This window comes from Rhinolophus ferrumequinum, chromosome X (assembly GCF_004115265.2).
Source record: "Rhinolophus ferrumequinum isolate MPI-CBG mRhiFer1 chromosome X, mRhiFer1_v1.p, whole genome shotgun sequence".
Classification (NCBI taxonomy): Eukaryota; Metazoa; Chordata; class Mammalia; order Chiroptera; family Rhinolophidae; genus Rhinolophus; species Rhinolophus ferrumequinum.
Window position 1 is genome coordinate 89,199,308 of NC_046284.1, and position 25,295 is coordinate 89,224,602.

At 36.1% G+C, this 25,295-nt stretch overlaps 1 pseudogene; it reads right to left on the bottom strand.

Annotated features, from left to right (window-relative positions):
• Positions 1-18,932: 18,932 nt before the first annotated feature.
• LOC117016959 (40S ribosomal protein S3a-like) lies at positions 18,933-19,770 on the bottom strand (annotated as a pseudogene).
• Positions 19,771-25,295: the final 5,525 nt, after the last annotated feature.

Here is a 25,295-nt window from a genome sequence, read left to right on the forward strand (position 1 = left end):
CTGGTGAATAATGTGCTGAGCACAATCAGTTTGGAGAGATACTAGAGAGGTGTCCAAGACCAGCTCAAGAAGGGCTTCCTTGCTTTTCTAAGCCAGCTATGACACGCTACGAAGCTTGGCAGGAAATGAGGCACTGTAAAAGGGTTTTCTTTTCTTTTTTTTCAAAGGGACAGTGGGAATGTAAATTGCATCAGCCACTATGGAAAACAGTATGGAAGTTTCTCAAAAAATTGAAAATACAACTACCATATGGTCCATCAATCTCACTTCTGAGTATATCTCCAAAGGAAGTGAAAACAGGATATTGAAAAGATATATGCACTCCCATGTTCGTTGCAGAATTATTTACAATAGCCAAGATATGGAAATAACCTAAGTGTCCATCAATGAATGAATGGATAAAGAAGATGTAGTGTATATATACAATGAAATATTAGCCACGAGAAAGAAGGAAATCCTGCCATTTATGACAACATGGATAGACCTTGAGGGCATAATGCTTAGTGAGATAAGCCAGACGTAGAAAGACAAATATTGTATGATATCACTTATATGTAGAATCTGAAAAAGCCCAACTCATAAAAATAGAGTTGAATGGTGGTTACCAGGGGTGGGGGAATTAGGGATATATTGCTAAAGGTACAAACTTGCAAATAGAAGATGAATAAGCTCTGGAGATCTAGTGCACAAGTTAGTGATTGTAGTCAACAATACTGTTATAAACTTCAAAGTTGCTAAGAGACTAGATCTTAAATGTTTTCACCACAAAAAAGAAATAATAATTATGTGGCATGATAGAGATATTTACTAAAGCTATAGTGGTAATCATATTGTAATAGATAAATGTATCAAATCAACACACTGTATACCTTCAACTTACACAACGTTATATGACAATTATATCTTAATAACTAAATAAATATTTTTTAAAATTAAACTTAAATTTAAAAAGCAAAAATAAAATTTAAAAAAAGGTCAGGTTTGCAATTTAGGTAAATCACTCAGGTGGCACTGGGTATGGATATGAGACTGACAAGGCTAGAAGGTGAGACCAGTTAGGAGGTGTTTGCAGTGATCTGTAGAAAAGACAGCTTGAACTAAAGCAGTGGAATCAGGTCAGGAGTAGACAAATGGGTGATGGGTTTGAAGTAGGTGGAATTACCAGGGCGTGTTGTTTGATTGGCTGTGGAGGGTGTGAAGAGAACTCTAGGATAATCCTCAGGCTTCTGTCTGTGTGCTTTGGTGAGATGAAAAACAGGAGAAAATTTTCAGGGGAAGGAATGATGAGCTCTGTTTTGGACTTTTTGGGTTACAGCTGTCTGTGGAACACCCAAGAGGGTTTGCACAGCAGGAATTTGGATATAGTATTCTAAAGTTCAGGGGACAGTTCTGGGCTAGGACAAAGATTAGGAAGTGTTTGTGATTAAATTCATGAGGTCAGGTAAAATCAATCAGAAAGCACGTGTGAAGAGTTATGGACTGAGGATGACACCTTAGAAAGAATCAGGTAGATGGAGACAGGAGCATGAAGGAGACAGAGAAACAACATTGGGTGGAGGTGGGGTGAAAAGAGGATCAGGAGAGGGCAATGCTTTTGAAGCTAGGCCACTAGAGACATTCTAGAAGAGACTAGTGGACCACAGTGTCAAATCCCTTAGGACAATCCAGAAGGTAAAGGGCAGCGGTGGTGAATGTCCATTAGGTTTGGCAATTAGAGGGTCATTTTTAATCTTTGTTAGAGCAGTTTCAGCGCAAGGAGGCAAAGTAGATTTTCTAACCCTGATCTGTATGAGGGCACACCTAAGGTTAAGGGGAGATGTTTTTCCACCCTAAGCCAGTCCAAGTCAACCAAACTGCTTTGTATCTCCATAGCTGGTAGGAGGATTGTTTTCTAGTCTATTTCATGGAGGGATAGGGCCCTGGAGTGACCATGGCTGAGAAACAGTCCAACTTGGGGTAGGGCAGCCAGCACCATCTTTGGTGGTTCACCATATTAGTTCACAGCGTCTTCTACATTTTTCTACTCCAGTGGTTTTCTTACTTCCTTTGCACTCAGTTATTATACAAAAGGAATTTGTGCTGGCAACTATAACTAACTAACTAAAACTAACTAACTAACTAAAAGGAGATTGTCATATTTTTATCTAGGCTTTATATATGTCCCTTAGTGAAGGGTTTTAAAGGATATCTACTATCTTATATTGCCAGAAATGGATAGATATTTTTTTCTGTACATTTAAATACACTGCATATATACAGCGTTTTTTCTTGGCCCCATAGCTATCATATTTAACAAAACAACTTGCCTTGAGCTTTTGTCTTATTAAGTTCTTGCAAAGCCTAAAATACTCTTGGGGAATTTTCTCTTATTTCTTGTCATGATGTACCATTCATTCAATATGTTGCTAGATTCAATTTTCTAATATTTTATGTTTAGGATTTTAGTATCTACATTTGACCCTTGAACAACATGAGGGTTAGGGGCACCAACCCCTATGCAGTCAAAAATCCACATATAACTTTTTACTCCCCCAAAACTTGGTTGTCCCTTGGTATCTGGGAGGGGTGTGTTCCGGACCCCCTGCGGATACCCAAATCCACAGATACTCAAGTCCCTTATATAAAATGGTGCAGAACATTGCATACAGTCAGCCCTCTGCATCCACGGATTCCCAACCACCAACTGAAAGCAGTACAGGTAGTTGAAAAAGATCCTCATATAAGTGGACCATGCAGTTCAGACATGTGTTGTTCAAGGGTCAACCGTATATCAATAAGTGAGATTGACCCATAGTTTTTCCTTATTCTATTCACCCCTTTCTTTCTCCTTTTCTTCTTTCTTTCTTAGGACTCTTTTTTCTGTTGTCAATATTAGGATTATGCTCGCTAGCATCACAGAAAGAGAGTTGGAAACTTAATATTTTTCTAAGTTCTTTAACAGTGTAACAAGGAGAACATCTGTTCTCTGAAGGGTTAGAAGACATCTCCTGTTAAGCTCTCTGGGCTTGGTGACTTTTTAGCACTAGATTATGGATTATCTTTTATATTTCTTCAGCGATTATTGGTTTATTCAGTTTTTCCACTTTTTAATTTAAAAAATTATTATATATTGGGGCGGCTGGTTGGCGCAGTTGGTTAGAGTGCGGTGCTCTTAACAACAAGGTTGCCGTTCGATCCCCACATGGGCCACTGTGAGCTGCGCCCTCCACAACTAGACTGAAAAAACTACTTGACTTGGAGCTGATGGGTCCTGGAAAAACACACTTAAAATAAATAAAAATTTTTAAAAAAAGAAATTAAAAAAAAATATTATATAGCAAAATTGACTTTTTATTTTGATGTATGGTTCTATGGCTTTTAATACATGTAGATTTGTGTTATTCTTACCATAATCATCACACAGAACAATTACAACAGCCCCCAAACTTTCTCATGCACCACTTTATAGTTACACACTGCCCCTATCTCTAGTTCCTGGCAACCACAGACCTGTTCTCCATAACTACAGTTTTATCTTTTCAAGCATGTCATGTAAATGAAATCATACAGTATGGAACCTTATGTCAGGTTTTCTCCACTTAGCAAAATGCATTTGAGATTTATCCATGGTGTAGCATATATTGGTAGTTCATTTTTATAGCTGAGAAATATTCAATTTTATGGATTATCACAGCTTGCTTATCTATTCATTCATTGAAGGACATTTGTGTTGCTTCTAGTTTTTGGCTATCACAGCTAAAGCTGTTATAAACATTTGCACACAGGTTTTTGAGCATATAAATTTTAATTTCTTTATGATAAATACCCAGGAGTGGAATTTCTGGGTCACATGATAAGTGTATGTTTAACTTACAAGAAGCTGCTCAACCATTTTTCCAGAGCCGCTATACCATTTTGCATTCCCACCAGCAATGTATGAGAGTTCCAGCATCACTCATTTTTGTTCACTTTACTTGTCCTTAACTATGTTCCCCTATAATGTTGATGGTGGCTTTTTTCTGCATAGATACGTTTTCATGGTGAGCTTTTGTGGCTGAATTTTATTTTTATTCATTTGGACTGTGATCTAACTAAGGATTCATGTCTTTTAACCATTGTGGAAAATCCTTAGTCATTACAAATTTGAAGTTTATTTTTTCCACATTTTAATTTATTTTTCTGGAACTCTATTAAGTATATGTTGAACACTTTCATGCTTTTCTACATGCCTCTATTTATGTCTCTTTCATATTTTCCTTCTCTTAATCTGTTTGTATTGCATTTTGGGAAATTTCCCGAGAAATGTCTTCCAAGTTACCAATTCTTTCTTCAAATATATCTAATTCCTTAAATTGTGCATTGAGGTTTTAATTTTAATGATAATATTTGTTATTTCTAGAAGTCATATTTCAATTATTCCTTATCTTTTTTTGGTAACATAGTGTTCTTTTCTCAAATTTTTATTTTTTTATTTTAAAAATATTTGAAATATTTATTTTACAATGTTTATTTGTGATATGGTTGTCAGATTTGCTCTATTTCCTTGCTTTCTCACTCTCTAATTCTCTCACCTAGAGAATAAAGGAAAGAAAAGAAAAAAAAGAAAGGGCATCTTTACTTAGAAGAAAAATACAGGTTTCCTCCACTATCCAAAAGTAGAACATTCCTATGAAATCTTTCATAAGCCGAAATGGCATAAAGCAAAGAAACAATTACCTTTGGACAGAGCTTCCTAATGGATGCACATGAATAAGTCAAGATAAAGCACAGATGCTCACAGATACAGTTCAAAGCAATGGGGCTTGATGCTGAGTTGCTGAGTGTAGTTCCTGGGGAAGGAGCTTGGTAGTGACACTCTCACTGCTCATTCTCAGTTTTAACAGTCATCTCTATGTAACTTACTCCCAAATATATATTTTTTTCAGTTCTAACATCTCTTTTCAATTCCCTAATATTAAATATACAGAGAACAAACTGATGGTTGCCAGAGGGGCATGGGAGGATGGGCAGAAAAGGGGGAGAGGATTAAGAAGTACAAACTTTCAGTTATAAATTTATGGGGATGTAAGGTACAGCATAGGGAGTAGAGTCAATAATAGCATAATAACTATGTATAGTGACAGAAGGATACTAGACTTATTGTGGTTATCAGATTTGTAAGGTTTATAAATGTTGAATCACTATGTTGTACACCTGAAACTAATATAATATTGTATATCAACTATAATTTAAAATTTTTTTAAATGCTAGAAAAATAAAATAAAATTTGGAAAAAAAGATGTGGAACTGGACGTTGCCTAATAGATATTAATGGGCAGAATTGGAAAACACTTAAGAACAAAGGCCTTCGGTGTGGACTGCCAGGATTTGAACTCTACTTCCACCACTTGTCAGCTGAGTAACTTGGGCAAGTTGCTTCAATTCTCTGTGCCTATATTCTCACTTATAAAAGGAGAATAAGTTTGCTATTATGTCTCAAACACATCATTTCTAAAACTGATCTCTTCAACCTACCCCTAAAAACACATCTTCCCTCTTTCTACCTCCTCCCCTCATTAGATTTGGGTTCTTTCTTGTCTCATCAGTCCCTGGAGCCCTTCCATCACTTTCTTTCCATTCCTTGGCCACTGCACTACCCTATGTCTGGCTTACTTTAAGAACCCCTTTTTTTGCTCTGCTTTTAGACAGTTTCTCTTTTAATCCATCCAGTATTTTTGTCATATAATGTACTTTTAAAACTTCCTGCTTATCTGTGATTCTTTATTGAAAATTTTTTCATTTTCTTTTTCTTTCTGATATTAAATTGCAAAAACTCCAACTGCACAATAGAGAAAATTAAAAACTGCCAAACTTCCCCTAGGACATAACCACTGTTCACAGATTGGTACACATTTTATTTAATATTATACATAACCATTTTTAAAATCACGTACATACTTTATTTAATATTATATAAAACCATTGTAAACATTTTTCTTTCATATGTCCACTATTAACAATTTGTACATATTCTATGTAATATTCTACATTACCATTATTAACATTTTGGTTCATATTTTATTTAATATCATTCATAAAGTTTTTCAACATTATCACTGAACCATATAAGTTGTTGACATATTTCCACAGTAGTGATGTAGATGTATATCATTATTTTTCAAAAATTGGTTTTATTAAATATTGATTGAACACAAAAATATTTATGAATGTGTGTAAAGTATAAAGAATTTTCATACAATGAACACTCAGGTTCACACCACTCTGCTTAAGAAATCGAATATTATTTCTTTTTTTATTTTATTTATTTTTAATTAAAGTTTATTGGGGTGACAATTGTTAGTAAAGTTACATAGATTTCAGGTGTACAATTCTGTATTACATCATCTATAAATGCCATTGTGTGTTCACCACCCAGAGTCAGTTCTCCTTCCATCACCATATATTTACCCTCATCTACCACCCTCATCTACCTTTACCCTCATCTCCCACCCCCCTCCACCCTTACCCTCTGGTAACCACTAAACTATTATCTGTGTCTATGAGTTTTTGTTTCTCATTTGTTTGTCTTGTTCTTTTGTTGTTTTTGGTTCATATACCACATATCAGTGAAATCATATGGTTCTCTGCTTTTTCTGTCTGACTTATTTCACTTAGCATTATAATCTCAAAATCTATCCATGTTGTCACAAATGGTCCTATTTCATCTTTCCTTACCGCTGAATAGTATTCCATTGTGTATATATAGCACGACTTCTTTATCCATTCATCTATCGAAGGACATTTTTGGTTGTTTCCATGTCTTGGCCACCGTAAATAAAGCTGCAATGAACATTGGAGCACACGTGTCTTTATGGATAAATGTTTTCAGGTTTTATGAGTAGATACCCAGGAGAGGGATTGCTGGGTCATACGGTAATTCTATTCGTAATTTTTTGAGAAACGTCCACACAGCATTCCATAGTGGCTACACCAGTCTGCATTCCCACCAACAGTGTATGAGGGTTCCTTTTTCTCCACAGCCTCTCCAACACTTGTTACTATTTGTCTTGTTGATGATAGCCATTCTGACGGGTGAGGTGATATCTCATTGTGGTTTTTATTTGCATTTCTCTGATGATTAGTGATGTTGAGCATTTTTTCATATGTCTATTTGCCATTTGTATGTCCTCTTTGGAGAAATGACCCTTCAGGTCCTCTGCCCATTTTTCAATTGGGTTGTTTGTTTTTTTGTTGTTGAGTTTCATGAGTTCCTTGTATATTTTGGATATTAGCCCCTTATCGAGGCACTCTTTGCAAAAACCTTCTCCCATTCAGTTGGTTGCCTCTTTATTTTGTCGATGGTTTCTTTTGCTGTGCAGAAGCTTTTAAGTTTGATACAGTCCCTTTCATTTATTTTAGCTTTTCCTTCCCCTGCCTTTGGAGTCAAATTCATAAAATGTTCTTTGAACCCAAGGTAACTAAGTGTAGTACCTATGTTTTCTTCTATGCAGTTTATTGTGTAAGGTCTTATGCTTAAGTCTTTGATCCATTTTTTTTTTTGTTTGAATTTGCTTTGTTTTTATTTTTCATGACATCAATTTTCAAACATACACAAAAGTAAAGAGAATAGTGTAATGAACCCCCATGACCAATTACCTACCTACAATTTATTGATCATCAACTCTACCTTGCTTATTTTATATAGCCTCCTAATATTTCTTTTTTTTTTCTTTTTTTTTTTTTTTAGTCTTTGATCCATTTTGAATTAATTTTGGTACATGGTGACAGATAGCAGTCCAGTTTCATTCTTTTGCACGTGGCTTTCCAATTCTCCCAGCATCATTTATTGAGGAGGTTGTCTTTTCTCCATTGTGTGTTTTTTGCTTCTTTGTCAAAAATTATCTGTCCATATTTATGTGGTTTTATTTCTGGGTTCTCAATTCTATTCCATTGGTCTATATGTCTGTTTTTCTGCCAATACCATGCTGTTTTGATTATGGTAGCCCTGTAGTACAAGCTAAAGTCAGGGAGTGTGATACTTCCAGTATTGTTCTTTTTTCTTAAGATTGCTTTGGCTATTCGGGGTCTTTTGTGGTTCCAAACAAATCTGATGATTTTTTGTTCTACTTCTTTAAAAAATGCCATTGGGATTTTGATGGTGATTGCATTAAGTTTGTATATTGCTTTGGGTAATATGGCCATTTTAACTATGTTGATTCTTCCAATCCATGAGCACGGAATGTCTTTCCATTTCTTTGTGTCTTCTTCAATTTCTTTTTAAAATGTCTTATAGTTTTCAGCATATAGGTCTTTCACATCCCTGGTAAGTTTATCCCTAGGTATTTTATTCTTTTTGCTGCAATTGCAAAAGGAATTGTTTTTTGTATTTCTTTTTCTGAGATTTCATTGTTAGTATATATGAATACAATGGACTTTTGTACATTGATTTTGTAGCCGGCCACATTACTGTATTCGTTGATTGTTTCTAATAGCGTTTTGGTGGAATCTTTAGAGTTTTCTATATATAGCATCATGTCATCTGCAAAGAGTGATAATTTAACTTCTTAATTCCCAGTGTGGATGCCTTTTATTTCTTTCTCTTGCCTGATTACTCTTGCGAGGACTTCCAACACTATGTTGAAAAGCAGAGGTGATAGGGGACAGCCCTGTCATGTTCCTGAACATAGAGCAAAGGGCTTCAGTTTTTCACTGTTAATTATATTAGCTGAGGGTCTGTCATATATGGCCTTTATTATGTTAAGGTATTTTCCTTCTATACCTATTTTATTAAGTGTTTAAATAAATGGATGTTGTATCTTGTCAAATGCTTTTTCTGCATCAATTGATATAATCATACGGTTTTTGTCCTTTATTTTGTTTATGTGATGTATCACATTGATGGATCTGGGCATGTTGAACCATCCTTGTGCCTCTAGGGTGAACCCCACTTGGTGGTGATGAACAATCTTTTTAATGCATTATTGCATTCAATTTGCTAGAATTTTGTTTAGGATTTTTGCATCTGTATTCATCAGAGATATTGGTCTGTAGTTCTCTTTTTTTGTGGTATCCTTACCAGGTTTTGGTATCAGGGTAATGTTGGCCTCATGAAATGAGTTAGGGAGTACTATCTCTTCTTCAATATTTTGGAAGAGTTTGAGCAGGATTGGTATTAGATCCTCTTTGAAGGTTTGGTAGAATTCACTAGTAAATCCATCTGGTCCCGGAGTTTTGCTTTTGGGAAGGTTTTGGATGACTGATTCAATTTCCTTACTGGTGATCAGTCTGTTTAGATTTTCCAGTTCTTCATGGTTCAGCCTAGGAAGGCTATATGTTTCTAAGAACTTGTCCACTTCTTCTAGGTTATTGAATTTGGTGACATATAGTCCTTCATAGTATTCTTGGATGATCCTTTGTATTTCTGTGGTGTCCATGATAAGTTCCCCGTTTTCATTTCTGATTTTGTTAATTAGTGTCTTCTCTCTTTTTATCTTAGTGAGTCTAGCCATGGTTTGTCAATTTTGTTAATCATTACAAAGAACCAGCTCTTTGTCACATTAATTTTTCTAATGTCTTTTTGTTCTCCATTTCATTTAGGTCTGCTCTGATTTTTATTATTTCCTTTCTTCTGCTGACCTTGGGTTTCATTTGTTCTTCTTTTTCTAGTTCTTTAAGGTGTAACATGAGGTTATTTATTTGGGTTTTTTCTTGTTTTTTGAGATAGGCCTGTAATGATATAAATTTCTCTCTTAACACTCCTTTTGCTGCATCCCAGAAATTTTGGTAGGATGTATTTTCCTTCTCATTTTTTTCTATGTATTTTTTCATCTCCCCAATAATTTCTTCTTTCACCTGGTAGTTCTTTAAAAGTATGTTGTTTAATCTCCATGTATTTGTGGGTTTTCCTGCTTTCTTTTTGCAGTTGATATCCAATTTCAAAGACTTGTGATGAAAGAATATGCTTGGTATGATTTTAATCTCCTGAAATTTGCTGAGGTTAGTTTTATATCCCAATATATGGTCTATTCTTGAGAATGTTCCATGTACACTAGAAAAAATGTATAGTCTGATGTTTTAGGATGAAGTGCTCTATCAATTATGTCCATTTCATCTAATGTGTCATTTAAGGCTATTATTTCATTATTTATTTTCTGTTTGGATGATCTATCCATAGCTGTCAATGATGTATTTGATCGCATACTATAATTGTGTTACGGTCAATTTCTCCCTTTAGTTTTGTTAGTAGTTGCTTGGTATATATCGTTGCTCCCTGATTGGGGGCATAAATATTGATGACTGGTATGTCTTCTTGTTGTATAGTCCCCTTTATCATTATGAAATGTCCATCTTTGTCTTTTGTTACCTTTTTTATCCTGAAGTCTGTTTCATTTGATATCAGTATAGCTATACCTGATTTCTCTGAATACCATTTGCCTGGAGTGTCAATTTCCACCCTTTCACATGGAGTCTGTCCTTGTAGCTGAGATGTGTCTCTTGGGGACAGCATATGGTTGGGTGTACTTTTTGGTCCAATCTGCTACTCTTTGCTTTTTTATTGATGAGTTCAGTCCATTTACATTTAGGGTGATTATTGATACGTGAGGATTTCCTATCATTCTGTCTTTAGTTTTCTGGTTAGAGTGTGTCTCTACTGTTTTTTTCCCTTTTTGTTGTTGTCTATTATATCTGTGTGGTGGTATTCTATGGTGTTTCCCTTGTTTCTTTTTTTATTATGTTATATTTCAGTTCTGGAGTTTTTTTTTTTTAGTGGCTAACATTAAGTTTATGTAAAAGAAAGTTTGATATTTAGAGTATTCCATTTTCTTCAGCACACTTACTTTCTCCATTCCAATATTCAGGTTCAGGCCTTTACTTTCCCCCTTTTTATGTTTTGGTTGCCAGAAATTGTCCTTGTTGATGGTGGTTGAATAGCCTCCTTTAGTATTTCTTGTAGTGCAGGTCATGTATTAGAAAATTCCCTCAACTTCTGTATGTCTGGAAAGGTGTTTAATCCTCCTTCATATCTAAAGTATATCTTTGCTGCGTATATTGTTCTTGCCTCATAATTTCTCTCTTTCAATAGTTTGAATATTTGGTTATACTCCCTCCTGTCTTGTAGAGTTTCTGCTGAAAAATCTTATGATAATCTAATGGGCTTTCCTTTGTAGGTTACCGTCTTCTTTTCCCTGGCTGCCTTGAGGATTCTTTCTTTGTCGTTGATTTTTGTCAGCTTCAATACAATGCGCCTTGGAGAAGGCCTGTTAGGGTTGAAGTAATTAGGTGTCCTATTTGCTTCTTGGATTTGAGGATCCAGTTCTTTCCACAAGTTTGGAAAGTTCTCGTCGAGTATTTGTTTGAATATACTCTCTGTTCCCTTCTCTCTTTCTTCTCCTTCTGGTATGCCCATTATTTTTATATTGTTCTTTCTGATGGAGTCAGAAAGTTCTTGTAGAGTTCTTTCATTTCTTTTAAGTCTCAAGTCTCTTTCTTCTTCCATCCGTGTCATTTCCAGGTTTCTATCTTCGATGTCACTGATTCTTTCCTCCATCTGGTCAACTCTACTTCCTAAGCTGGTTATTTCATTCTTAATTTCTTCTATTGAGTTCTTAATCATCAGAAATTCTATTTGGTTCTTTTTTAAAATTTCAATCTCTTTTGTACAGTGCTCATGTTGTTCTTTGATTGTGTTTCTGAGTTCATTAAACTCCCTTTCTGTCTTTTCTTGCATCTCGTTGAGTTTTTTCAGAACTGCAATCTTGAATTCTCTGTCATTTAAGTCACATATTTCTATATCTTTAAGTTCATTTTCTGGAGACTTTCTTTCTGAGCTGTCTTGTTGCCTTGGTTATTCATGGCAATTACTGATTTATTATTTCTCTTCCTAGACATCTACAGGAGTGGGTTCTGCAACAGGTTTATAGGAAGAGGTCTTTGTTTTGTTTTCCAGTACATGTTGGTAGAATGTTTTATTTTCTCTCTGACTGCAGCCCTCTTTTTTCTTTCACAGTGCAGTGTTATGTTTTCTCTGCACTATTCCAGCTTCTCACACAATGGGGGGGATTCCCTGGAAGGCGGGCTTCTCCTCTGTTAATAGTTCATCTGGGTCATAGGGTGCGGCATCCCTTTGGGGATGCGGAGATCTTTTGAAGTTCCAAAGATCTTCCTGCACCACATTCAGAGCCTGTGTGTTTCAGCAGTTCTGTTTACTCCTGCAGGGATCCGCCGAGATAGGTGGGGCCAGGGGCGGGGTGAGTTGTGAGAGGTGGCCCAGAGCAATGGCAGCGACCACCACCACAGCTGGTCCTGCTTCCACAGCTCCCTCCCTTTTGCCTGAACTTGTTGGTCTGCGAATGTGTGTCTGTGGACCACAGTTCTCAGAACTGCAAATATTCTGTTCTTTTGATCTGACACTGCTGCTGTTCTGCTTCTAACACTGGGCAGGTGGGATCGGGCGAGCTCTGGGAGGGTAGGGACGGGGCAGCTATCTCAGTGCTTAAGGCTTCCGTTCTCTGCTGGGCAGTGAGGGCTTAAACCACCGTTTTCAGCCCTCTTCCCTCAGTCTTTTCTCCGAGGTCTCAGCCGTGAGCGTTGGGTTCAGCCGTGTTATATGATGTCCCCTGGGCTCTGTGGGCCATAATCGGAGCTCTAGCAGTCCGAGTTTTTCCCTCTCACGCAGGTGTGGTAGTTCTGGGATGCAGGGAGCTCAGAGCAGTGAGCTAGGTCTATATCCTCCGCCTGAGTGGTTCCATCTCCGCACTTCTCCCTTCCCTCCTCTCCTGCTCGTGCAATTTGCCCACCTTTAGGTGAATTCAGTAGTGAGACTCTTTGTCTTGCCTGGCTGCTGTGCAGGGAGTCCTTTGTGGAGTTGTATTGATTTTATTTGTTGTATATTCCAGGAGAGACTTGCAGAGGCTCACCTCACACCGCCATTTTGATGACGTCTGCTTTTTCACTTTCTTGATATCCTCTGAAGCAGAAAAGTTTTAAATTTTGAGAAAGTCCAATTTGTCTTTTTTCTTTTGTTCCTTGTGCCTTAGGTGTCTTACCCAAAACAACAACAACAACAAAAACAACAACAAAACAACAGTGACAAAAATCATTGCCTAAACCATATTCAAGAAGATTTACTCCATATTTTTCTCCAAGAGTTTTAAAGTTTTAGCTCTTATATTTAGGTCTCTGATCTATTTCAACTTAATTATTATATATAGTGTGAGTGACCATGTAGTGGTGTTTAGCAGTGTTACAAATTCATTCTTTTGTACATGGACATCCAGTTGTTTCAGTATCATTTGTTGAGAAGAATATTCATTCCCACATTTAGTTATGTTGACACCCTTATCAAAAATCAATTGACAACAAATTGAAGTGTTTATTTCTGGACTCTCAATTTTATTCCATTGATCTCAATTTTATTCCATTGATTCCATTGATTCTGTCATACCAGTACCATATGGCATTGATTATTGTAACTGTGCAATAAGTTTTGAAATTGGCCAGTGTGAGTTATTCAAGTTTGTTCTTCCTTTTCAAGATGGTTTTGGCTATTAGGATTTTCTATACACAGGATCATATCTTCTGTGAATAGGGATAATTTTACTTTTTATTTCCAATTTGGATGCTATTTGTTTGTTTGTTTATTTTTGCCTAATTGCCTTGGCTGAAACCTCCAGAAAAATGTTAAACAGAAGTGGCAAGAGCAAACATCTTTGTCTTTTCCTGATCTTAGGGTGAAAGCATTCAATATTTCACAATCAGGTATGTTGTTAGCTGTGGTTTTTCATATATGGCTTTTATTAGGTTGAAGAAGTTCCCTTCTATTCCTAGTTTTTCCTGTCTTTCTTTTTAATCAAAAAAGGGTGCTGGATTTTGTCAAATGCTTTTTCTGTGTCTACTGAGATGATCATATGATTTTTATCTTTCATTCTATTGATATGATATATTACATTGATTTCCAGATGCTAAGCCAACTCTGCATTCTTGGAATAAATCCCACTTGATCATGGTGTATAATCCTTTTTATATATGGCTGGATTTGGTTTTCTAGTATTTTGTTAAGGATTTCTGTGTTTCTATTCATAAAGGAAACTCATAACTCTTTCTTTTTTTTGTGTGATGCCATTGCCTGATTCTGGAATCAGGATAATACTGATCTCATAGAATGAATTTGGAAGTGTTCCTTTCTCTTCTATTTTTTGGGAAGAGTTTGTGAAGGATTGGTGCTAATTCTTCTTTTAAATGCTCAGGATGAGGACTTGAAATGTGGATATAACCCAAATAAGCACAAAATAATAAACTGTGTCAGCGTTCAGAAGCTCAGAGGAATGAGGCAGTGATATTTATGAGGATATCAGGACAAGGGAGACTTGAGAAGCAAGGCTGCAATGGAGGAGAAAAGAAAGTTCTCACAGAAATACTGTCAAAGGCACCTCCCTCCTTCTGCCAAGGACTCTCGCATCTTGTAGAAAGGCTCTAGATTGCTGAATGACCTCATTCTTCAAAAGAAATTTTCCAACTGAGCAAATATTTCCCTATTATAGGCCAGTTTGAGCTTGTTCAGAAGTGTTAGCTCTGCTGACCTCCCCTGTGCTTTCTTCATCCATGGGTTTTTTTTAACACAGATTCTTTGAACATCAATAACAGTGCTTCCTGGTGCTTGTCCTGACATGCACAAAGTGTCTTCAGTTATTTCAGGGGATGTCCTGTAATTCTTGGAACTAGTTTACATTCAATTTATCTTAAAAAGAAATACTCGCCATTTTAGATGTTTCTTTGGGATAGATGTGTCAAGGGAGGTGGAATGGGAAAATAGGCGTCATGGAAAGAAAACAAAGCAAGAAGGTAAGTTGTATGTTACAGAAGACCAAGAATCTCAGATCTGGGTTGTTTAGAAGTGTTCACTCTGTCCTAATCATTGATTTATCTCTATGTTTGGAAGAGGTCCTGCTAGATCAGAGTAGATACTCAATAAATATATTTGTTAAGTGAAAAACTATTGAATCAATAATATAAAACTCTATGTGTGTATGGGAGAATAGACAATAGGTGTGGAGTATCTATGGAAGTACAAAGGTAGAGGTATCAGTATGCCCAAAGTACATAGCATGTATGAATAGCCAGGGCAATAGGTGGATGTGTTGTGGAGCCTCAGGTTCTAGATTTTCAGGCAGCTCTAATTTAAGACATTTTGTTCTGTCACTCTCTAAGAAGCCATTCTTATTAGACCTGCTTTTCTGGTTGGAAAATATCTTCCTTGTGGAAGGCCTTGTGTGTATGTGGAGTATGGCTGTAGTTGGGCAGTGGTCCGTGTGTGAGCTGTTGCATCTTAGAGAGGACACTGGACTGGAATCAGAAGATGGGATGCCAGCTCTACAACTTGCCACAAAGGCGGGATCACCAGAAAACATTTATAAACAAATAAGGGAACAACCTGTCATGAAAAAGGGGTCAAATGACACAGGAAAGAGAAGTGGCACCCCAGGAACATAAAAGAGTAGAATGTTGGTTAAGGACTCTAAAACTATGTTTAAAATGATGTAAAGAGATAAATTAAGCAAGAAAAAATTACAAGAGCAGGATCCCATTTAAAAGAAAGAACATATAGATTTAAAAAGAATAAAAAAACAACTCTAGAAATGAAAATATACTTTTTGAAATTAAAATTTCAATTGTACTGGCTATAATCACTTTTAAAATGTAAAATTACTTGGTTTAAAATTGAAAATGCTTGATTTTTGGGGGGAAATTATAAGTACAAAAATAAACACTAGAACAAAAATATAAGCCTTCCTACATATCAAAAGAAATTTTTAAATTTTAGTTTCAAAATTTTTTTCATTTCCATTCTTTATTATCATTATTAGTTTCAGATGTACAAAACAATGTAATAGTTAGACATTTATCATTTATATCCCTCACACAGTGATAACACCCCTCCCCCATCTACTATCCCTCTGACATTGCATACAGCCATTACATTTCCACTGCCTCTATTCCTAATGCTGTTCTCCGCTTCTTGTAATCATATATATATATATATATATATATATATATATATATATATAATATATATATATATATATAATTGTAGTTGAGATTCATTATTGTTCAGCTTCAGCTTCGGGTGTACAGTGCAGTGATCAGATATCTACATCATCCCTGAGGTGGTCTCCCTAATGAGACAAGTGTCCATTGGATACCCTACAAAGTCTTTACAACATTATTGATTACATTCCCAAAATTGACTTTCATATCCCCCTGGCAATCTTGTGATTATCGATTGTGCTTTCTAATCCCCTCACCTTCCCCCTTATTCTCATCCTCCCTCCCATCTAGCAATCCTCAGTTTTTCCTCTATGTCTCCAAGGACTGTTTCTGCTTAATTCGTTCATTTATTCTTTTCTTTAGATTCCATGTATAAGTGAGATCATATGGTATTTGCCTTTCTCTGTCTGACTTATTTCACTTAGCCTAATGTTCTCTAGGTCCATCCATGTTGTTGCAAATGGTAAGATTTCATTCTTCTTTATGGCTGCATAATACTCCATTGTATAAATGTACCACAGTTTCTTAATCCAGTCATCTACCAATGGGCATTTGGTTGTTTCCATGTCTTGTCTATTGTGTATAGTGCTCCAATAAACATAGGGGTGCATAAATTTTTTTCGAATTAGAGTTTTGAATTTCTCTGGATGGATACCTAGGAGTGGAATTGCTGGTCATGAGGTAGTTCCATTCTCAGATTTTTGAGATACCTCCATACTGTTTTCCATAGTGGCTGTACCAGTCTGCAATCCCACCAACAGTACACAAGGATTCCCTTTTCTCCACATCCTCACCAGCACTTGTTGTTTGTTGATTTATTGATGATAGCCATTATGACTGGAGTGTGGTGGTATCTCATTGTGGTTTTTATTTGCACTTCACTAACGATTAGTGAGGTTGAGCATTTTTTCATATGTCTGTTTGCCATCTGTATGTCCTCTTTAGAAAATGTCTCTTCATGTCCTCTGCCCATTTTTTAATTGAGTTGTTTGTTTTTTGGAGTTGAGTTGAGTGAGTTTTTTATAAATTTGGGATATTAATCCCTTATCGGATATATCATCGGCAAATATCTTCTCTCAGTAGGCTCCCTTTTTGTTTTATTGATGGTTTCCTTTGCTGTAAAAAAACAACAACAACAAAAAAAAAACAACAACAACAAAAAAAAAACTTTTTAGTTTGATGTAATCCCATATGTTTATTTTTTCTCTTACTTCCCCTGCTCAAGGGGATAATAAATCAGTAAAAATCTTACTCTGGGTAATATCTGTAAAGTTTCTTCCTATATTTTCTTCTAGGAGTTTTATGGTTTCAGATCTTACATTTAAGTCTTTAATCCATTTTGAATTTATTCTTGTATATGGTGTAAGGAGGTGGTCCAGCTTCATTTTTTTGCATGTGTCTGTCCAGGTTTTCCAGCACCATTTATTGAATAGACTGTCTTTACCCCACCGTAAATTCTTGCTTCCATTGTCGTAGATTAAATGACCATATAGGCATGGATTTATTTCTGGGTTCTCTGTTCTGTTCCATTGATCTATGTGTCTGTTTTTATGCCAGTACCATGCTGTTTAGATTACTATAGCCTTGTAATATAATTTGATGTCAGATATCGTGATACCTCCCACTTTGTTCTTATTTCTCAAGATTGCCGAGGCTATCCGGGGTCTTTTATGGTTCTATATAAATTTTAGGGTAATATGTTCTATTTCTGTGAGAAATGGCCTTGGTAGTTTGATAGGAATTGCGTTGAATCTGTATATTGCCTTAGGCAGTATCGACATTTTAACGATATAAATTCTTCCTATCCATGAGCATGGTATGTGTTTCCATCTATTTGTATCTTCTTTAATTTCTCTCTTCAGTGTCTTATAATTTTCTGACTACAGACTCAAAAGAAATTTATAAATTACAATAGCAAAGAAAACACATCATGGAGAAAAAGAAACAGTAAATATATATAATACACATGGTGATTACAATTTAAATAATCTATCAGATTTGAGACCAAAAATATTTGTCTTATCAGTAAATGTGAATGGGCTTAACTACCTACTAAAAGAAAAATATTTTCAACATGGCTCACAAAGCAAGACACAGCTATATGTGGTATACAGGAGATACATCTAAATCAAAATGATTCAGACAGGCCCAAAATAAAGCCATGTGCAAATGGAAATAATAAGCAAGTGGAGACTGTGATCCTTCATATCAGACAAAGTACAATGTGGCCAAAATAATTAAACATGACAAAAAAATAGGATACTTTATAATGTTAAAAGCCAATTTCACAATATAGGTATATCAGTTATGCAAATCTATGCACCAAATAACTGTGTTTAAAAAGCAGAAAGTACCTATGTGAGGAGATACAGATAGAAACACACTGATAATAGGTGACTGTAGCACTCCACTCCCAGTGCAGAACAGATCAAATGGGAGAAATATAAGTAAGGATATGGAAGAAGTATACAACATAAAGTAGATTTCATTGCTGTTTATTGAACTTAGAACCTACTAATATAGAATACACCTCCTTTCACAACTACACATGGAATAGTCACAAAAATTGATTGAATATTAGGTCACAAAAAAAGCATCCATAAGTTCTATACAGTGGAAATGTTACAAACAATATTTTTTTTCTTTAAATTAAAGTTTATTGGGGCAACAACAGACAATACTTATTACACTAAAATAAAACTAGAATTAGAAACAAAACCCCAAAAGCTCTTCCAACTAGAAATTAACATTTTCTATTAAAGAACTCTGGGTGAAAGGAAAATATAAGTCAAAATTACAGAACGCCAAAACACACACACACACACACACACACACACACACACACACACACAAAACACCAAAACAAACCCAAAACAAATATTGAAAGTACTACATATCAGAGACTACTGGATATATTAAAAAAAAAACAATCACCAATGGGCTTTATTTGTCACTGTGAAAAATCTGAATTTTAAACATTCTTGGACTGGGGGCTCATATCCATCAGCTCGTTCAACTTTAGCACCTACTCATCCTCAGTAGCTTTTCCAGAACTGCTACCTTCACCATGAAGATCCATGAATTCTCCCAATTCAAACTTGGGCTTCTTTAGCATCTAGACATTTCTGTTCATAACAAAGACATCAAGGAGAGGATAAATAGATTGGCAAACCTTTTCTATGTTTTTTCCAATGCTATCTGGAATAAATTTATTGACCATTTCTTTCAAGTCATTTGTCTGCACCTCGGGTCATGATTTCCATCATCTTCTTCTGGATTTGGCAGACCTGTTGATGCTGAGCAAAAGAGGCCCTCCAAATCTGATTGTTGCTGTTTTTTAGTAAAACCAACACAGGATAGATGAAGCAAACAACCATCGGTAGTCACGACATCAACATGAGCTTCAATCATGGGCTGCCATTTTTTTAACCATGGAGCACATTTTGTCACTGGTAAGATCCATGCCATGGAAATTAGCCAGTCAGTTTTTGCCCTGAACATCCTCAGTAACTAACTTGAGTTTTCTAAACGTAACTTCATCATTCTGCAGATTAGCTAGGCTCACTTCAAAAACACGACCCTTGAGACCATCAGATGCAATTTTAATTCCTTGAGTTCTCGTGACTAGTGTTTTCCCAATATTTCTTATATTGAGCATAGCTCGTGCTTTCACATCATACCAATCTTTCTTAGAACAAGGGTCAACCACTTTTTTCTTGGCTTCCTTCTTGCCGTCTTTTGTAAGACACTATTCTTGCCGACCTCCATGGTACTGCTCAGAGAACCAAAAGGGCTGGATACATTTAAAGTAGAGACCAGAGGAAAATTTGTAGGCTTAAACACATAATAAAAACAAAAGAATGAGCTACCTCCATACTGTTTTCCATAGTTTATTGCAGCACTACACACCATAGCCAAGACATGGAAACAACCAAAATGCCCATCTGTAGATGGCTGATTAAGGAACTGTGGTACATTTATACAATGGAGTATTACGCAGCCATAAAGAAGAATGAAATCTTACCATTTGCAACAATATGGATGGACCTAGAGAACATTAGGCTAAGTGAAATAAGTCAGACAGAGAAAGACAAATACCATGTGATCTCACTTATATGTGGAATCTAAAGAAAAGAATAAATGAATGAACTAATCAGAAACACTCTTAGAGACATAGAGGAAAAACTGAGGGTTGCTAGATGGGAGGGGGGTGGGAATAAGGGGGAAGGTGAGGGGATTAGAAAGCACAATCGATAACCACAAGATTGCCACGGGGATACGAAAGTCAATTTGGGGAATGTAATCAATAATGTTGTAAAGACTTTGTAGAGTATACAATGGACACTTGTCTCATTAGGGAGACCACCTCAGGGATGATGTAGATGCCTGATCACTGCACTGTACACCTGAAGCTGAAGCTGAACAATAATGAATGTCAACTATAATATATATAGTTACAAGAAGTGGAGTACAGCATTAGGAATAGAGACAGTGGAAATGTAACGGTTGTATGCGATGTCAGAGGGGTAGTAGATTGGGGGAGGGATGTTATCACTGTGTGAGGATATCAACGGGAAATATCTAACTATTACATTGTTTGTACATCTGAAACTAACAAAAAAACAAAAGAATGAAAATGAATTAATTATACAATCTTAAAAAGTGAGAGGAAGAACAACAAATGAGCCAAAAGAAAGCACAAGGAAGAAAACAATAAAGATAAAAGCAGAGAATAATGAAGATTTGGAATAGAAAAACAGTAGGCCTAAGTAACAAATAAATTTCTGGTTCTTTGAAAAATTAACAAAACATAACCACTAGCTAAAGTAATCAACAACAACAGCTACAAATAAGAAAGACAAAGAAGAATAGACAAGGATGGAAGAAAAAAGTTAATGTAAAATGCAGATGGGTACAGAATGAACCAGACTATTTTTCGTATGTGTAAGATGAGTAGCATAAGCACTCTAAACATGGAAGGACAAGAGGAGTGGGGAAACAGACGTAAGTCATTAGGGAACACAGTATTTTGACTAACTACATTAAGACTAAGAAAAAAACAAGAGCAACCTGAAAACAAGTAGTGAACTCCAGTTAGTAGGTTTGTTTTTCACAATGGCATTAGTTACATATACTGAAATGGCTTTGGGGGTCTTTTAGAGTGAGCAAATAAGTAAATATTTGGAGGGTAATTGGAATCACGTTTCTCATTGTTTGAGAAGGCGGTACAGATGTGGAAAGGAGAACTTGAGTATGTTCTCTATTGAGTTGATTGGAGTTTGAGGTATTAGTATAAACCCAGGGTTTTACTATATCTATTTCTGTATATATCTATATCTGTATCTATCTAACTATAGACAGAAATGGAAAGAGATCTATACATCTATAGCTATATGTGCATATCTATATCTACCTATATAGATATCTCGAATATTTTGTAGTGTCAGAGCAAAGGAAATGCTTGGAAAATGGTGGGGGACAATCAAAAGAAAGAGGAGTAAGCTTAAAAGGATTCTCACTGATCAAATGTGGGACAACTTTAGGATCAAAATAAATAATAATAATAACAGATGATAATCCACTGAATAAAATAAGAATCTGTAGACCATTCTGAAAAAATGAATTAATAAATAAATAGAGAGGAAGAAAAACTTCCTTGTAATTGTATGCCAACTAATATATGTAGAAGGAATGATGGAGTTGAGAAATCACCATTTGGCAACCACCATGGCAATAAATGATTTGGGCAAAATCCTTAATTGACGTTAGTAGTTATTGAGGAACTTCGTATGAAGGTAGCCTCAAAATATCTCCTCACAAAACTGTTATTAATGCAAAGGAAAAATAGTAACTTTACAGTGGACAAACTTCACATACACTACCACTTTAAACCAGTGATCAAAGTTAACTTCACCACTGATGGTTAAAATACATATTATGTACCTACTCTTTTTGATGAATGAGAAGGACACAACATTCCTCTTGTGGTGTTCCTGCCGAAAAGCCATAAAACAAAGAGCCATTAAAAAACAAAAACAAACATGAATCTACTCATGAGGAAACATCGGTCAAACCTAAACTGAAGAACATTCAACCAAATATCTGGCCGATTCTGTTTAACAATATCAAAGTCAGGAAAGACAAATAAGATGGAAGAACTGTTCCAGATTAAAGGAGAATAAAGAGACATGACAACTAATGTGTGATGTTGGATCAGATTCTGGACCAGGTTTTTAAAATTAACTTTTTGCTCAAAAGGACATTTTGGGGGGGTAATCGACAAATTTGAGTATTTTAGATTAGAAAATAGTACTTCATTAATACTAATTTTCTAATTTTGGTTATTGTATTTCAGTTATGTAAGAGATTGTCATTATTAGTAAATATGCACTGAAGTATTTAGTGGTAAGGGCATGATGTCTGCTATTTACTCTAAATGGGAAAAAATGTATATAGAGAGGGAATGATAAAACAAATATGATAAAATATAAAAACAATTGGGGGAATCTGGGTGAAGGATAAGGTAAAACAGGAGTTCTTTGTACTATTCTTGCAACTTTTCTAATTGGTTTGAAATTATTTCAATTAAAAGTAACAAAAGAAATATTTAAAAATATTTGTAAGAATATGTAGGAGAATAATTTTGTTCTATAGGATTTTTTGAATTCACATACAAAGTACAAATCATAATGGGAAAGACTAATCTATTTGAGTAGAGTAAACTGACACATTCATGTATAATAAAGAACTCTATAATGGAATTACAAGACAAACCACAAACAGTGAGAATGTATTTGCCATGTCTAGAATTAGTATCCAGGATATATTACAAAATTACAAATGATCAAATAGAAAAATCAGCAAAGGATGTGAATAATGAGTCAGAGAAGAAGGTAACAAGCATATGAAAAGATGACCAACCACACACTAATAAGAATTAGGGCGAAACAAATTAAAATAACAATGGTACCCCATTTTACATTTATTTAGATGATTGTTCAAAATTATAAAATTGTTAATATCCATTGTGGAAAGGATGAAGGGGAAAGGGAAATTTCTTAATTGGTTCAATGATTCTGGAGATTGTTTAACAAGATCTAGTGAAGTGAATGTGTGAACAATTCCACTTTCGGGTATGTAGCCTAGATAATTTTTTTTTAGTTAAAGTTTATTAGGGTGACGATGGTTAGTAAAGTTACATAGGTTTCAAGTGTACAATTCTATAATACATCATCTATATATCACATTGTGTGTTCATCACCCAGAATCAGTTCTCCTTCCATCGCCATATATTTGATCCCATTTACCCTCATCTACCACCTCCCTTCCCCTTTTACTCTCTGGTAACCACTATTGTTTATGTCTATGAGTTTTTGTTTCTTTGTTTGTCTTGTTCCTTGTTTTCAGTTTTATATCCCACATATCAGTGAAATCATATGGTTCTCGACTTTTTCTGACTTATTTTGCTTAGCATAATAATCTCAAGATCCATCCATGTTATTGCAAATGGCACTATTTCATCTTTTCTTATGGTAGAATAGTAGTCCATTGTGTATATATACCACATCTTCTTTATCCAATCATCTATCGAAGGACACTTTGATTGTTTCCATGTCTTGGCCACTGTAAATAAAGCTGCAATGAACATCAGAGCACATATATCTTTACCGGTAAATGTTTTCAGATTTTTGGGGTATATACCGAGGAGAGGGATTGTTGGGTCATATGGTAATTCTAGTCTTAATTTTTTGAGGAACCTCCACACTGCCTTCCATAGAAAGGAACAGGAGAGACTTGTTCATTGCAGCATTGTTGGTAACTAGTGAAAAACTGGAAACAACGTAATTGTTTTCAACAGATGAGATCAACAGATGGATTGGTAAATTGTGATATTATCATACAATGTACTTAAAATGAATGGAATATATCTACATGTGTTAACATGTAGAAATCTCAGAAACAAAATCTTAGGTGAAAAAAGCAGGTAGAAGATAATTATAGTGTAAAACTTCTAAATGCAGAAAACAATATATGTTGTTTATTAATAAAAAAGGAGATAGAGCCTCTGTCCTGGAAGAATTTGGGGGCATATGAAGAGAGGAAAGTAAACGCATGATTACAGTGCAGTACCATGAAAGTCACAATTCGATTGGGCACCAGATAGAGAGCGGGGTGGAGAAGGTGAAGATGAACACCTTCCAGAAATGGCAAAGCCTTCCATGCCGCCTTTCCACACTGAACTAAGTCCTGAAAAAAAGAAGGGGTTACTCAGGTGAAAGATAGAAAGGAAGGATGTTTCTTTCAAAATCCCAGAGGGGAGAAGCCACAGAGCCTGGTTTGGAAACTGCCAGTGGTTTCTCAGAGCTGGAGTAGAGGAGGGGGGGCAAAGAAAGGGATGGAGGGCAGGCATTGAAAGGCACCCCGACATAGGCTTTGACAGGGCTAAGGAGTTTGCCTGCCTCCTGAAGGCGGGGAAGGCTAGAAGAATACTGAAACAGGAAAGTAACAGGCGCATGAATTGTAAGTGGATGGCTCTAGAGGAAAGATCAGTTAGTTGTGTTTTTTTTAACATAATTTTTAGAAAGAAAACTCTGCAAGAAATAACGGGGCCTCAAATAAGACAGAGGAGGTGGTGACTGAGAGATGCCAACCAGCCTGTACAACGCTTAGGACTCAGGGAAGGATTAGCTGTAGGTGTGGGGAGAGGAATCAAGGAGGCTCCTAGCCTGGGCATCTTGGGTGCATGATGGAGTGATGGGGGCCGCATTTTGTGCCAACCGACCCCCCCTGGCCACTGTGATTGGACCAGGAACGAGCACCTTACAAATGTTTAGTTCAAATACAAAAATGTACAGAGGGCTGAAGATGGTGGTTACCGCTGAACGGGTTTTCAAGGCGGTGGGAGAAGACCGATGAGGTCTGTGTGGCTTTGGATCCATCTGGAACGTTTTAATTACAAAATAAAAGCTGCTATAAATGCAACATTAACTGGTGTTACATTTCTGTAAGCACACGGGTGTCATGATTTTCTGCACTTTTCTGTGTATTTGAACTAAATTTAATAACCAAATGGCAAAAAATGTGGCAAGAATCGGAGGAGCTGAAGTCTTTGAGCTCTATTAAGGGGTTAAACCAGAAAGCGGCGGGGGTGAGGAACGCTGTCGCCGTCAGTCTTTGTGTGCACAGAAAGCCTGCAAAGAGATAAGCGTTGAGAGGCCTGCACCCCGCAGAGTGGGTGGGGGAACGCGGGGGAGGAGGAGCGCGCGGGGAGCTTCCGGCCGAGCCCCGCCCCG